Source organism: Mustela nigripes, chromosome 3 (genome assembly GCF_022355385.1).
Source record: "Mustela nigripes isolate SB6536 chromosome 3, MUSNIG.SB6536, whole genome shotgun sequence".
In the NCBI taxonomy this organism is placed as follows: domain Eukaryota; kingdom Metazoa; phylum Chordata; class Mammalia; order Carnivora; family Mustelidae; genus Mustela; species Mustela nigripes.
In genome coordinates this window covers 19,327,574-19,344,721 of record NC_081559.1, presented here as the reverse complement: position 1 = coordinate 19,344,721, position 17,148 = coordinate 19,327,574, and the positions used below count along the sequence as shown (strand labels likewise).

General features: G+C 35.3%; 1 non-coding gene across 1 annotated transcript; it reads left to right on the top strand.

The window, feature by feature from the left end:
• Positions 1–13,159: 13,159 nt before the first annotated feature.
• LOC132014645 (U4 spliceosomal RNA) lies at positions 13,160–13,298 on the top strand. Its single transcript, XR_009403330.1, has one exon. It is a non-coding gene; the product is annotated as a U4 spliceosomal RNA (small nuclear RNA).
• The last annotated feature ends 3,850 nt before the right edge of the window (positions 13,299–17,148 follow it).

Genomic DNA, 17,148 nt, shown 5'->3' with positions numbered 1-17,148 from the left:
TTACTGCCAGGAAACAAGGCTTAGACAGAAAGGAGAGCAGAGAAGTGACAGGGAAGCTACAGGTTACAAGAGATTTGTGAACTCAGCCAAGCACAGTGGTGGCAGGGCCTAGCTGCTACAAAGACATGTTTAAGACAATACTCCTGTATATGGGCAAAAAATTCAAGGACTGTATTTGTATAACAGGTTATTTTGGTTTCTGTACTGTGGAAAGTATAAAGCATTCCAACAAAAGGTTTTAATGTAGTTTTTTTTTTTTTTTTTGCACCCATGCTGTTGATTGCTAAATGTAATAATCTGATCATGATGCTGAATACATGTGTCTTTTTTTAAATGTGCTGTCTAAAGTTAGTCTACTCTGAAGCCACCTTGGTATACTACCCCAACAGTGTGAAGTTAGAGTTCCTTCATGGTGATGCCAGATTCCATTCGAAATTTATTTGCAACCTGTTAGGACACAGAAGCCATTGTCTCCACAAACCTTGGTGTAGTTGAACTGACAGTTAATGTGTTGTGACCTGGAGTTCACAATGAAAAGGTCACCCAAGCAAAGTCCTGGAGTTTATTTGGTTATTAATATGATTGTTGGCACATCCTATGCACTATATCTAAATTGAATTATGGTATCAGATAAAATTATAGATTGGATTAAACCTTGTGTATCATCCATTATCATGTGTAATCAATAAACAATTTAATATTCTCTTGAAAAAAATTAGGTTCTTTTTATTTTCTTATTGTCAAGTTTAAGAGTTTTTGTATATTTTGAATATAAATCCTTTATCAGAAGTTTGAAACTATTTTCTTCTATCAGATTTGAAAGACAACTGCATAATGGCATTGTAAACAATATTTTTTCCAAATAATTTCACATTCTGAGGTACTAGGAGTTAGGACTTCTATAGATGAAATTTGTGGGCAGGGGGGAGAGAGACACAATTCAAATCACAACAACAAGCCTAGATCAGTTGACAGCCAGCCTTCCCCAGTAGAACCACCTGGCTGACCACCCTGAAATGTGGGCAATAAAATGTGCTTATTGTTGTAGACCACTGACGTTTTGTAGTTATTTCTTATATAGCATCATCATGATAATATATGAATGGTACATGTACTGTGAACAGAATATGAGAAATTAAGTCTTTTAAATTTTTGCAATGGGACCAAAACACCCTCCTAAAGAGAGTCACTCTGAAAAGCAGAAACCCCACTCAACTTTTCTTCATAGGCACCAAGTAAGTAGACAGAATAAGCAGCCGGTGAATAAAGACTTCCACCAAGAATCACTAAGGAAACCAGTATAGATTTCTACATACTGTGATACAGGAAATGGCTGAAGCCAATATCCAAGTTTCTCATGAATTTTAGCCAGAATGGCAAGCAGAGCAATGAGCTTGTCTAAACCACTTTAGGTAGAAAGGTAGAAGACTGTTTATGAAAGAAAGGAAAATAAAGGTTTAGTTAAGCAGTCAATAACAATAGTGGATTGATAAACAGTGTGTTGAAAGTATTCTATTCCATTTACCTTTTGTATTCACTTTTCATATTAAAGAAGCAATATAAGCCTGTTTTTGTCTTTATTTAACTGAAGTAGAGTCGACACGCAATGTTACATTAATTTCAGGTATACTACATTCTATGAGTTTATATGTTATGCTGTCCTTGTCACAAGTGTAGCTACCATCTGCCTCTATACAACACTATTACAATACCACTGTCTCTATTCCCTGTGCTGTAATTTTATTCCTGTGATTTATTCATTCTTTAACTGGAAGTCTGTATTTCCCAGTTCCCAAACTGCCTCTTTTAATTAAGATTTTGTTCCAGAAAAATTATGCTTTGTTTCTGTGTTGTCCCTGATATAGGATAGACCCTGCCCTAAGAACAGAAAACAGCTCTGTCCAAAGACTCTAAACTGGAATTGTAGGCATAGGACATAAAGGGAATTAATCTGCATCTGTGGACAGGAATTGTGTATCTGCTTGCAGTAAAAGCAGATTTTGTAAGTGCCTACCATTGCCATAAAACTCAAGATTAGTGTTTAGAATCTGCTGAGATAAAATTTGACATAACTGTAATCCAGCCCAAAAAAATCTCATAATCCAGTTCAATTTTGCTATCATTATATTGATTTGGCTATGCCACAAGGGAAACCATGACTTCCCTACAGAAGTAACTACAACTAATGAAAGCCTGAAAATATAAGGTTAGGTTCTAGCATAGTTGTTTAGCCTATATTCAGAAACCAAATTTATTTTTTTTAATGTTTTGTTAGTTGAAATGCATTCCATTCAGGCAAGGTAGGGATGGATTTCTTTACTGAAACCAAATCTGCCGATGAGTTAGTCTTGCATGGCAGGTCTTCCTCCAAAAACAGTAACAGATCCTCTTCTGGATCCAGGACAACAGTTTAAACTTCATAGAATTCCAAAGACTAATGATGAATAACATGAATCATTTTGCTTATCAAGGAGGTATATAAGACCTGTCATTAAAGGTAAACATGAGACATACTCCTCATAACTCAAACTCATCAATGACAAGTCACTGATTTCAATTTGAAATTGAATTTCAAAAGAACTGAGTTTTATTAAAAGTTGGAAAAGCTAACAGAAATGTGGAAAATATCATTAGGAAAAATTTATGTGCAGCATTTATGAACATCCCCTCTATGTAGAACATTATACCATCTGACTTTGAGAATTACAAAATGGGAGAAGATATTTGCTCTGTCAAAGGACTTAGGAGTCTGAGTAATGGAGAACATCAGGGCACTGGAGTTCCTAGATAATAAAGAACCTTTTCAAGACTCTAATCGTTGAAAAGGGGTAAGGAAATATGAAATAGTGGGAAACAGAAAGCAGTTTTTGTTTTACCCTGGAAAAAATTCAGACTTCTAAATGCATAATAACCAAGAGATTTCAGAACTATACATCCTGGGTTCCTGGGTGGCTCAGTTGGTTAAGCAACTGCCTTCAGCTTGGGTCATGATCCTGCAATTCCAGGATCAAGACCTGCATCTGGTTCCCTGCTCAGCAGGGAGTCTGCTTCTTCCTCTGACCTTCCCTTTCATGATCTCTCTCTCTCTCTCTCTCTCTCAAGTACATAAATAAAATCTTAAAAAAAAAAAAAGAAGAACTATACATCCCAAACTTCTCTCAGCAACTCGTGTCCTTCTTGGTGAGATGAATTATACCTCCTCAGCACTTTGTTTTTCTCCATGGAGAAGAAACCTAACTCTTCACTATTAGAACTGGAGTATATAACAGCTTATGTTAATATGAAAAAATAGAATCATCAGACTTTGAAAAATATTGATAATTCCATTATACTAATGAACAGAGTGGAGACATTTATAATGAACTTAAAAGTCATTAGAGCTTATCTAACCCAAGTCGTACATAACCACTGCTTCTCCTACTTTCATTAGCAAGGTCTTTCTTTGTATCTTACTTACACTTCCTCTAGAGGGGAAATAAAATCTTTTTCTTTTATTTTTTTTTAATACATTCTTTGGGGAAAGGAGAGAGAAAGAAGGTTCATAGTACTACTGACAAATTTTACTGATCTTCACTAGCATTTCCAAAGTTTGCCCTTTACTTTCATAAGAATCATATTTGAGCTGCTTGTTAAAAATACAATTTTATACAACCTATGTCACCTTTACTAAATCATATTTTTTTTAGGAGCTAAGCCCTAAGAACCTGCATTTTTTACATGTTCTCAACTAATTCCAAAGGATATTAAAATCTGAGAATCAGTGACCTCTATATTCTCTATGTCCCACACTGACCTGAATAAACAGGAATTGATTCTAACACAATGATCCTAGGGCACACTGAAAACAGAACCTTCTTCGTAAATTACTGAAAGAAACTAAATCAGTATTTCTCAAATGTCAGTAGATATCCTTCAAAATGTCCTGGGTTTAGGGTGTGTGTGTGTGTGTGTGTGTGTGTGTGTGTGTGTGTTGTTGTTGTTGTTAAAAATACAGGATACTAACCACCACCCCATATCTACTAAATAGGAATTTAAAAATAAGTCTCCAGTGGAGTCTGGTGCACACTAAAGTGCTTTAACTCCTACATTCTTAAGTGGTATAGTGAAAAAAAAAAAATCAGTTTCAGTTTCCTGAGTTCACTGTACTCAGGGAAATTGTCAGCTATTGCTACTCTCCTTCATCAAGAATTATAATTTTTAAAATCAGGCCAATGCAGGAGAACACCTTATACAAAGTGACATGATAAAAACAGAAGTAAGGACAAAAGACAGATTTATGTAAGGATGATCCAAGGAGGTCAACACAAATAATAACAGCTTGGGAAATCTATTTGTTTGAAATCTATTTGTTATCTCTATATCTAAGAACTTTTAGGAAGAAAAATATCCAATTGGGAAATAAGGCAAAGAAATGAGTGGCATGTCCTCCCCACGTCATCCTGGAACATTGTTTAATAGGTTCTCTTAAGGATTAATTACTTGGGAAATGTACCGATATTTGACTTTCTTAATTATTTTTATAAGAGCTCAGACACTAAGGTTACATGTAAATTTGTAGACTTTTGTCCATTAGAAAAAGTCACACAGGTTATGGTTTTAATGTTCTGTAAAACAATAATTTTGTATACATTTAGCAGTCTTATTCTAACATTCTTTTGCTGGAAATGTTTTTACTAGTCCACTATGTAAATCCTGTCCCTCAAATGCTCTTTGAGCAAAATTACCATCAGACTAGTCCTCTCATTCATTAGTTGAAAAAGGCCTTTGACACTGCCCATTCTATATTTGCGTAAGAACCACATATTTAACTTTTGAAAATTATACTTGGCAACTCTCTTAAATTTTATTGTAATTCTATGTAGGGGTATTGGTTTTTCTTCCTGTCTCTTACCTGACATTCCATAAGTGTTCTCAGTCTGAGGTCTTTCATATTGCTTTTTAATTCTAAGAAATTTCTCTTAATCATTCCTCCATGGCGCCTGGGTGGCTCAGTGGGTTAAGCCACTGCCTTCGGCTCAGGTCATGATCTCAGGGTCCTGGGATCGAGTCCCGCATCAGGCTCTCTGCTCAGCAGGGAGCCTGCTTCCCTCTCTCTCTTTCTGCCTGCCTCGCCATCTACTTGTGATTTCTCTCTGTCAAATAAATAAATAAAATCTTAAAAAAAAAAAAATCATTCCTCCAAAAGTCTTCATCTCCCTAAGTTCTACTCCTCTCCTCCTGGAATCCTTCTTATCTATATGCTGGCACATTATGTCTTTGATATAGTTTTTTATTTTATTTTATCCATTCCTCCTGCCTTCTGGGATACTGCTTCAATTTTACCTGGGTCCTCCCTATTCTCTGCATTATGTTCTCAGTTACTTTTACTAGTAGATTTTTTCCTAAATTGTAGTTTCATTTCCTTATAATTTATTTTCTGTATATTTATTTTTAATTTGCTAATATTTTCCTTATCCACTTAAGGGTATGTCATGGGTTTTGTTTTTTTGGTTTTGTTCTGTTTCTGGCATCAGTTCAGCTTGAGACGGCATATGTTGCTTGGCCATTACTTCTATTTTATGATAGCTATAGTAGTCCTCAGGTGTCTTGTCATTTTGGACGGGTGAACCTGTGTTTTCCCCTGATGGTACTTTGCCTGGTATTTATTGTAAAGCAGAAGGGCTTAAGGTCCAGCCTAACAGGGTTTGCACTGCCTTTGTTTTTCCCTGATGGCAACATAGTGAAGAAGCAAGAAATGAATGCATGAGAGCAAAATTAGGGAAAGGCAAGAGCAGAACTCAACAGCTTGTCTTAAATCTATCCCTTGACTGCCCTTCTGGAACCATCTTCACATAGCTATAGTTTTCTACCATTCATCTCTAGCTTCCCCAAGGGATTCCTCAGGTATTGTTGATTTTGTTACTGTTAGTTCCTAGCATTTATACTTCTCTTTTACTTCTATAGTTTGTTCAGGGTTGATTTGGGGGCAGAGGAGTCAGAAACCCATGCCAGCCAGAAGCACCACCTTGACAGGAACACATAAGCTCAGTCCTGTGGAAAAAACTGCTTCTCCAGGGTTTTCACTGCCTAATGAAAGCCTTGTGAGTTTGTCTGATTGATGGACCTCAGATCACAGGTCTTTGCTCATACTAAAGTGGTTTGGCGAGACTGAATTGACTTCTAACTTCAGATAGCAATACTAACTGTAAGGGAAATATTTTGTGAAAGGTGCTCACAAAATGGTCAGCAGCTATAAAGTTTACAAAAATGTACCACACTGATGATGTATCCTACATAAAGCCAGCTGTTGCATTAGTTAGAAATAAACATTTTCCTTAGAGCACTTCAAAGAAACATCTGGAGGGGGTGGGGATGAAGAATACAAATAACCATATATTTTCTAGCAGGAATGAAATATTTCTTATTAAGAACTCTAATTATTGCAACAATAGACTTCCATTTTAACAAGCATCTAATGAGCTAAAAAAATACTAAAGATATCATTTCTATAAAATGCAGAATTGATACATCCAATTAAAAATTAAAACATTAGAGTAATTAATCTCAAACTGTTTCCAAATTCTTTTACCTTTCTGTTATTTTCTATATCCCAAATTATCTCTTCAATTACTTATTCTCCAAAAATAAGTTATTGTACTAGCCAACAAGTGTTTATTACAAAATTAAGCAGATGATGTAGTATGAATTTCCTAATAATTTTTCTCCTGAGACTTCCCTTACTCTCTCATGAACCCATGTATTTCAAGGATGTTAGCTGTATTTTTTCCAGTATTTCTGGAGCCTTAAAGCACATCCAATATACATCACTGCCACAAAAAGAAACCATTGCATCTTTTTTCCTATATGGGGCAGGTAACTTTCCATATTTCCCACTGCGAGGTCTCTACCCCTATTCCATTTAAGCCATCTATTCTGCATCTTTGTAAGGATTCAGAAATATTTTCCAAGGTTTTTGTTTATCATAGAAAAGCACTATCTGAGATCAAGATTCTTTGGATCACTTTATTTATCCATTCTAGGATGAAGACAGCCCTATCCCAGAGTCAATATTTGGGAACAGTAGAACTGACTGCCTTGCTCTCAGTTCCCTTCGTTGATGTGATTACTGGGGGAAACACAGCATAAGGAGGATGGACACCACAGCAGTGAGAGGAAGGCACTGAAGCAGTATCAGGAAGCACACACTAGCCATTCAGTGATTATTGGAAAGGAAAGGATGCCCCAACATGGCGAGGAGGGAGGTGGTACTCAACACCACAAGAGAGACCTCCGAAGGATCTAAATGGCAAAGAGTAGTCGTAAGGGGCAAGCCTAGTCAGATGACTGAGGTTCTGGTGACATTGCCAGTTACAACTGGACCAGAAATTTGTTTATGTTTAATCCCTACTGCTTCCACCTTACTTATTTGTACTCCCTGCTCGAAATGGAAATCACTAGCTAACTTGAGAAGATAATGAGGGCAGGTTTTATTTTAAAGTCTGAGGACATCAGCATAGAGAACTTGCCACTGACCTAGGATTTGGGAGTGTTTTGTTCACAGCACACTACTAAGAGGCTCATCAAACTCAGAACTATCCACCATGAGAAAGGGATAATACGCTGTGAAATAGACCTAACTCTAGAGGGGCTGAAATAGAGTAAGAACAGTTCAGAAACATCAGATCATGCAATTACAATTAATAAGAATTTCATTATTGTGCACTGAAAGAGGAAAAGGGAAAAAAATTAGTGTGACCTATTTTACTCATTGTGATGATAATTTATTTTAGTAGCAAAAAACGGATAGATGCAGTGTCTTTCCAAGAAAACTGAGAATGGCATTATAATTATGTGCAGTAGAGAAGAGATCCTTTTGAACTTGTTCCCAGACTTTCCCTCTTACATATTAGCCATGCCACACTGAGATAACATTTGGTTCAGAACTGCTTATAAATGAACAAGCCACTAGCTTCAAGACCACCCTAATTAATCTTGTTTTAGGATATTTGAAACAGCATTATTAGCATAATCTTACAGAATTCTAGAAAATAATGACAAGGAAAGGGGGAAAGAAAGGTGCTAATAGCTCTTTATTAGCCTGGACTCCGATGTACTATCCGTGCAAAAAGAGAGAAAAATTAACAAATGGTATAAGAAATTTAACTGGTGTCTAAGATCACGAGTAGTAAAGTTTGCTTATCAAGACTGCTAAAATGCCCCCAGCTCTTCCTTTCTGGAGATTAGACACCAAATACATCAGTTAAAATGTTACTCCTCCTTTGGAGGGACAACATGGTGAAATGACAGGAACCCTGGCCTGGATGCAAGGTCCATTCCCGTCTGCCACTTACTCACTGCATCACCCTGGACAGCTTGATTGACCTTGATGGGCCTTGTTTTCTCAACAGGAAAATAACAAAAGAACATTCAGAAGGACTCTAGCATACTGCGATAATGGTCCCAATCTTCATTTCTACTCTTTTTGATATATGAATTTGCAGTTCCTTTTATTGAATAGGAATTATAAAGTTAACCAAAGAGGTGAGAGACCTGTAATCTGAAAAATATAAAATACTGATTAAAGAAATTGAAGATGACACAAACAAATGGAAAGGCATTTTATGCTTATGAAATGGAAGGCCAAATATTGTTAAAATGTCCATAATACCCAAAGCAATCTATACATTCAGCGTAATCCCTATTAAATTACCAACAGCATTTTTCACAGAACTAGAACTAACAATCCTAAAATTTGTACAGAACCACAAAAGACCTGTAATAACCAAAGCAATCTTGAAAAAGATAAGCAAAGCTGGAGTTATCACAGTTACAGACTTCAAGTTATATTACAAAGCTGTAATGATCAAAACAATATGGTACTGGCAGAAAAACAGCTACATAGATCAATATAAAAGAATAGAAAACCCAGAAATAAACCTACACTTATATGGTCAATGACTCTTTGACAAAGCAGGATAGAATATGCAATGGGGAAAAAGACAGCCTCTTCAACAAATTACATTAGGAAAACTGGACAGCTATATGCAAAAGAATGAAATGGAGCAACTTTCTTACACCATACATAAAAAAATAAAATGAATTAAAGACCTAAATGTGAGACTTGAAACTGTAAAAACCCTAGAGAAGAACACAGGCAGTAACCTCTTTGACAACAGCTGTAGCAACTTCTCTCTAGATAAGTCTCTGGTGAGGTGCCTGGGTGGCTCATCTCCCTTGGGTTCAGGTCATGATCCCAGGTCCTGGAATGGAGTCCCGCATTGGGCTCCTTGCTCAGCAGGGAGCCTGCTTCTTCCTCTGCCTGCCACTCGCCCTGCTTGTTCTTGCTGTCTGTCTCTCTCTAGCTCACTCTCTGTGTGTCAAATAAATAAATAAATTCTTTAAAAAAATAAATATGTCTCTGGAAAAATAAACTATTGGGATTTAATGAAATTAAAAGCTTCTGCACAGTGAAGGAAACAACCAAGAAAACTAAAAGACAAACCACTGAATGGAAGAAGATATTTTGCAGATGACATATCCAAAAAAGGGCTAATATCTAAATATATAAAGAAGTTATGAAACTCAACACCCAAAAAAAATCTAATTTAAAAATGGACAGAAGATATGAATGAATACTTCTCTAAAGAGGACATATAGATGGCCAAAAGACGCAAGAAAGATGCTCAACATCACTGATCACCAGGGAAAAGCAAATCAAAACTACAATGAGGTATCTCACACTTGTCAGATGGCTAAAATCAAAATCACAAGAAACAACAGGTATTGGTGAGGATGTGGAGAAAGGGTACCCTCTTGCACTGTTGCTGAGAATGCAAACTGGTGCAGCAACTCTGGGAAACAGTATGGAGGTTCCTTAAAAAGTTAAAGTAGAACTACCCTACAACCCAGCAATTGCACTATCAAGTATTTACCCTATAATTTTCACAAAATTAAGGCAAAACTCTGTATAAAGGGATTAGTACCTTGAGTTGGATTGCTATTGCTTATGTGCCTCTTACATTTAATCTTTATTTGGAAGACTGTTATTCCTTGTCAGAAAACTTCAGTCTCTGCCATAGCTCTTTGCATTCTCAGCATTTTAGATATAGTTTCATTAGACCATAAAATAATCTGCTTTGCAACACACCTTTTGTGTCAGCACCTGAGAAAGGAGGCACTTTATCCTTTCGGGATTCTGAAATTTTAAATTCATTTATGATTTTAGAATCCTTGCCTCAATGCAAGCCATTTAATCTGAGAATAACCATTTAATCGTGGTAATCTTAGATTCTTTTCCATCAAAAGAGATTTAATCGTGGTATAACCTGAGAATAATCATTTAATCATGGTAATCTTAGATTCTTTTCCATCAAAATAGATTATTTTCTTTATGTAAACAAATAAGGAGACAGACTATAAATCATTATTCATTTTCTTTTTTTTAAAAAATATTTTATTTATTTATTTGACAGAGAGAGATCACAAGAAGACGGAGAGGCAGGCAGAGAGAGAGAAAGGGAAGCAGGCTCCCGATGAGCAGAGAGCCCGACTTGGAACTCGATCCCAGGACCCTGAGATCATGACCTGAGCCAAAGGCAGCGGCTTAACCCACTGAGCCACCCAGGCGCCCCTCATTTTCTTTTTCATCTTTAAATTTAAGCATGAACCACCACAGTGATCATTATGTTTGATTGGCCAACATCCATTAGATGGTCAATCTAAACCCATATGGTAAAACTTATTCCTTGCTATTAATTTAAGTACATGATTCAGTTAAGGCTGAGGTGAAACAAAGTCTGCAGGAAACTTCTAAAAAATATTTCCTCACTCTTAGGAAGGAGAAGAGATGTTTGCTCTTATTCTGTGCCCATTTTATGTTGCTTCTTTTTCTTGTAAATAAGTTGAACTGGGCTTTTTTCTACATTTTAAGGAATATATAAACTAATTAGACAAATTACTCCTTAGTTATGAATTGAAAATATTCATTTTTTACTTTGTCAATAGATTTTGCAATGCAGATTCTTTTGTAATAATTGATCTTTGATTTGAGGCATTCTGGCTTTTTTTTTTTATTTTTTATTTTTTTATAAACATGTATTTTTATCCCCAGAGGTACAGGTGAGGCATTCTGGCTTTTGTTAGGCCTTTCTCACTCTAGAGTAATAAAAGAATTTTCCATGACTTCCCCTACTACTTTTTTTTATTTATAATATATATTTTTACCAATTTTGAAGTTATCCTGATGTAACATAGGAGGTTGGAACTCATATGAGGTAGAAATCCTATGTTCTTATTATTTTTCCAGATTTATAGTTTTAAATTTTGATTCTGTATTTCACAGTTAAATACATAATTCCTCAACCTAAAAATAATAGGATGAAAGATATATGATTTTCAAAACTTTAATGAACCTCATTTTTGTTTCAAAGTGTTATGAGGTATCAGCAACCAAACATTAGTATCTCTAGTTATTTTTTCAGTTTCCAATCATTCATTTTCACTAAACATTAGGGAAAAAAAATGAAATAAAATATTCAAAAAGATTGTTTGAACACTACTATACTAATATGGTAGTGCTCAGTTCCCTGGCAGACTTGCTCCCATTGTTATAGTTTGAAATGTTTATTCATAAAAGATGAAATGTCACTTGGAGCAAGATAGTTCAGAGATACTGTTACATAATGCTTGAAATTGGGGTCACACAAAACTTTTTAAGAACAGACTGATATCTATGTAAGATAATATGTATGATTTATAACATAATTTATATTTTTTCATAACAGTTTAAAAGCATATCAGACAATATTTAAAATTAATTGTCAATAGAATAAAAAAATTACCTTCTGGAATTGTGTCAGATATAACTATTCCTCTATACCAGATAGAATGGGATCTCCCATTTCTCTGAAGTTGGCATATCTCAAGTATGTCAAATGGTTGAATGAAGACATCTCTTACACCACTTAAAGTATCTGCATCCTAGGTTATCTCTTGTCTTCTAGTAAGAGAAGCACTTCACTACTACTTCTGCCACATCTAACTATTACCTATGTTGATTCCCAGAGCACTATTTCTGGGACAGTCTTGATGGAAGTGCAGGACTTGAAATTCGGAAATGATCCACATTTCTTTAATTCCACTTTGAAACCATTTCTTCTTTTAACCTATAGAAGATGACTTCTGAAGAAATTGAAACACTTTATACAGATCAAATCCCCAAATAGCGCTGCCAGGCCAGAGAGAGGGACTGAGAAGGAAGAGCAAGAAGAGTGGGGAGAGAGGAGCAAGGGAGGGGAGGGAGAGGGAGTCTAGTAGTTCTCCGTTTTATCTTCAAGTGCAGGTGGAGTTGGTTTCCCTCTTGAAATCTTCGTGTTGATTCCACTTTTTCTTCAAAATTCATCTTTTTCCGAGTTCTTTTCCTGGACAACCACCTCTTATGGAATTTAATTGGATCTTTAGTAATCCAGAAATTATTAATGTAATTTAGACATTTACTCTGGAGAAGTAAACTGTCCAAAGTGTTCTCCATGAAGAGCAAAACTTCAGTGGACATACCAGAATGTCCCTCTGCTTCCTATACAAAGGGATTAAAAGTACTTAGAATTCATGTAGGGACAGGAGTTTGTTTTTTGGTGATAACAGCATTGTTTCAACTGCTTACTTTTTTTTTTTTTTTTTTTTTTTTTTTTTTTTTTTTGACACAGGCTGCAGATGAGTTTGACAAGAAATTACCCTTATGGGGAAGAATAAGATTTTTCTGTTGCTAAGGAGATAACAGCCAAATCTCAGATGGCAGAGAACATTTAGAAACACGCAGTGCTTCAGAAGCATAACCTTTGACTATTTTGAGGATTGCATCCTCCAGAGCAGGTTTCCAATGCAGATTCTATTGTGGACTAGCAGTACTTCTGAGCCTCTAAATTAGATTTCAAGGTAAAAACTTAAGGAAAGCAAGAAAAGAGGGAAATGAGAAGAGTCCTAACATGGATTTCCAACAGAGAGCGGGATCAAATATGACTTTAATCTCAAGATTCAAAGAGCGACAAGACCTGAAAGAGTGGCTATTCATACTTGTGTGTTAAAATATGTGATATATTGAAATATTTAAAACTTCCAATTTCCCACATAGTTAAATGTCTCTAAAATAATCAAGGATTTGCTATACTCCATACCACATCTCAGCTTTGCGCAGTGGCAGTATTGTAGCCAATGAGGTTTATCCGAGGCGCGATTATTGCTAATTGAAAACTTTTCCCATACCACATCTCAGATGAACATTTAGATGTGACCACTTAACTTTTAATTACTATTTTTCAATTTAAACACTGTACCCATCCTTGGAATCCTTTGGTTAGCTTCCCTACAGAGGACATCCATGGGAAGAGGTCTACTTCTCCTTTCCTGCATTTCCTTCCAGACAGAGCCATTTTTGCTCAGTTCCTATCTAGACAAAAGCAAGTTCAAGCAATTTAACTCCATGTAATGAATGACATATAGGTTTATAGAGGATAAGTCTTTTTTCCCACAGATTTTCTTGTCTTTTATCTGTAATTGGAGGGAGTTTAAAATGGTTGATGCCAGAAATAACAGAATAACTAAATCCATATAGAACATGTCTTTTCAAGTGAAGCAATATTGCCCCCAATGGAGTAAAGGGGTGGGAGGAGGCAAGTTATCTTATATATTACAATGGTTTGAAACCCTCCAATGCTCAATTTTACCAAAAAGATTGTTCCTTAGTATTCAATTTCTCTCACTAGGATAAATGAAAGTTAAATTTTATTATTCTCCTTATGGTGCTAATAATGAATAACAGGTTGAGAAACACTAGTACAGAATGATAATTCACAAAATACAATATAATTGATTTGTATACAATATCAGTTAAATGTGTATGAACACTTAAAAATGATATTGTCTTTAAATCCTGCATCACTAAGGATTACCTGGCTAAAGACTTTGTCCTGATACTCTTTTTAAATCAGATAATTTTGTTGGTCTTCCTTTTAATCTCTCATGATCCTTGATCATCTAGACTAAGATCATTCCTACTTTTTAATCAGAGAACTTATTATTGACAGGAAAAGTCTCAGGTTCTGCTTATGAAACTGCTTAAGCTCTGTTTTATATAAATTTAAAGAATTAGGAATGGCTTTTTTTCTTTCTGTATCCCTGTAGCTTATCATCCCTCCTTTCCTCCCTCCCTGTCTCTGCCTATCTCTGCCACCTTTTAACTACTAGCTTGCTTTTTGAACCATGCGGTTATGGTACATGTGGCAGCTTCCAACATACATTCAAATTTCCAAGTGCCTCCAACCAGACAGAGTTATGAAGGTTGTGATGCCTTCTTTGTCACACTAAGACCAACCTCCCCAACTGTTGCTGGTTGAGGTTTTACTCCTAATCACTTTATTTCCAATTCTGTATGGTTATATATACTATTGAATCTGTTTTAAATTTTAGACTTTTAGGTTAAAAAATTTTAATGAAATTATTTTTGGAAAGATGCTTCTGAAAGAAAAAAAAATCAGCTTCTCTTATAAGACTAATTATTCCCTTGGAGAAGACTTTAAAATAAGGGTGACTCTATAATAGTCTAGACTAGGCCAGTTTTACCAATATTTTAAACAAAGAATGGTTTTGCTAACTCCTTGATTTACTGAGTCATCCATCTGATTTCTTTGGTATCACAACTTTATTCAAAACTCATGAAACAGATATTTCACCAATATTTTATATTTTTATTATATCTTGAGAAAGAAGGAACACAGTAACCAAAATATACACACATATATACAGAGATATAATTTGAATTGTGACTCTTGACTTGGGGAAATAAAAGAAAGCCAATTGTAAAAAGAAAACTGAGGAAATGGTCTAATCATATAAGTCTTACCAATGTTTATGCAACTTTCCCAAAAGAAAAGAATGAGTATATTATTAAATTAAATCCTAATTATACCAAACAAGTTTTATAATACCTGCCAGTTCATTTAATAAACATTCATTTTGGACCCAAATTGCATTATCATACTTTGTATTTTAGAGGCAATGAATTTGAGCACAATTCTTTCTACAGAATACTTACAATTTATGGAAGGAACAAATCCAGACTAGTCTGCAATAATAAAAAGAAGGTAACCTGATTCAGGAAAGAAACTAGATGACCAAATGCAATAAAGAAATAACAGTACCTACAACTGAGGAATGAAGGTGGTGTGTAAGAGCATGCCAAAGTACCTTCAAGGACATAATTTCTAATAGTATGACATTTCACTACCAATTCACACAACACCAAGGGAATTCTCTAGAAAATATCCTTGTAATTTGACTTACATAGAAGCTTAAGTTAGACAACTAAGATAAAAATTATATATGTTGGGTTCAAAATATTTTCATTGGTTGATTTTGAGCAAGAAAATCTGACTCTATCTCAGCTCAAGTCATGATCTCAAGGTCCTCAGATCAAGCCCTGCATCAATCAGGCTCTGCTCAGCAAGAAGTGTGCTTGAGGATTCTCTCCCTCTCCCCTTTCTCCAATTCATGCTCACTCTCTCTCTCTCCCTTTCTCTCTCTCTTTCCCTCTCTAAAATAAATAAATCTTAAAAAAAAAGGAAGTTTCTGCATAGCAAAGGAAAAAATAAACAAAACTAAAAAAGGAATCTACAGAATGAAAGACTATATTTGCAAATCACATACGTGATAAAGGGTTAGTATTCAAAACCTATAAAGAACTTATCAAACTCAACACTCAAAAAACCAAATAATCCAGTTAAGAAAAGGGCAGAAGACATGAATTGATATTTTTCCAAAGAAGCCCTTCAGATAGCTAACAAACACATGAAAAGATGGTTAATATCACCATCACCAGGGAAATACAAGTCAAAACCACAATGAATATCACCCCACACCAATCAGAATGGCTAAAATTAACAACACAAGAAACAACAGGTGTTGGCAAGGATACAGAAAAAAGAAACCCCCCTACACTGTTGGTGGGAATGCAAACTGGCACACACACTCTAGAAAACAGTATAGAGGTTCCTCAAAAAGTAAAAAAATAGAACTACTCTATAACCCAGCAATTGCCTACTAGGTATTTACACAAATGATACAAAAATACATATTCAAAGGGATACAGGCACCCTGATATTTATAGCAGCATTATTTAACAACAGCCAAATTATGGGAACAGCCCAAGTATCCATCAACAAATGAATGGATAAAGAAGATGTGAGATAGATAGATAGATAGATCAATAGATAATAGATAGATGATAAAGAGACAATAGATAGATGATACATAGATAGCTAAATGATAGGTAGATGATAGATAATAGATGATGATTGATAGATATTAATAGATTGATATAACAGAATATTACTAAGCCATAAAAATGAAATATTGCTATTTGCAACAACATGGATGGAGCTAGAGTGTATCATGCTAAGCAAAATAAGTCAGTCAGAGAAAGACAAATACCATATGATTTTACTCATATGTTGCATTTAAGAAACAAAACAAATGAACAGGGTGGGGGGGTGGAAAAAGAGACAAACCAAGAAATAGACTCAACTGTAGAGAACAAACTGTTGATTACCAGAGGGAAGATGGTTGGGTGAATGGGTTAAATAAGTTATGGGGATTAAGGAGTGCATTGTTGTGATGAGCATGGGGCGTTGTAGGTAAGCGATGAATCACTAAACTCTACACCTGAAACTAATATTACAAAGTGTGTTAATTAACTGGATTTAATTAAAATTTTGGAGAAAAAATAGAAACAAACGAACAAACAAACAACAAATAGTAAGGATAGGTCTTACATTTTTTTCAAAATCTAATGTCTGGTTTAATGAAGACATTTGGGGTTTCATTCCTGCTTTGGCATCCAATTTATTGTGATGCATTGTTTTTTGGGTGACATATATGAAGAAAACCTATCATCACTGAGATATGTAGTTAGAAAAAGAAAAACTTCACAGACCTGAATAACAGAGAATAAAGGTCTTGGGGAGATTTCAGTGGTCCTGGGAACACACCTGGAGAATAGCCACACTAAAGCAGACCAGCTGAATTGAAGAGTTACCCTAGTTACACAAAATAAGAGAATATTTTCTATACCTATAGCTCTGACTAAGCACTTAAAATTTATGCTTGAGGGGCAAACTG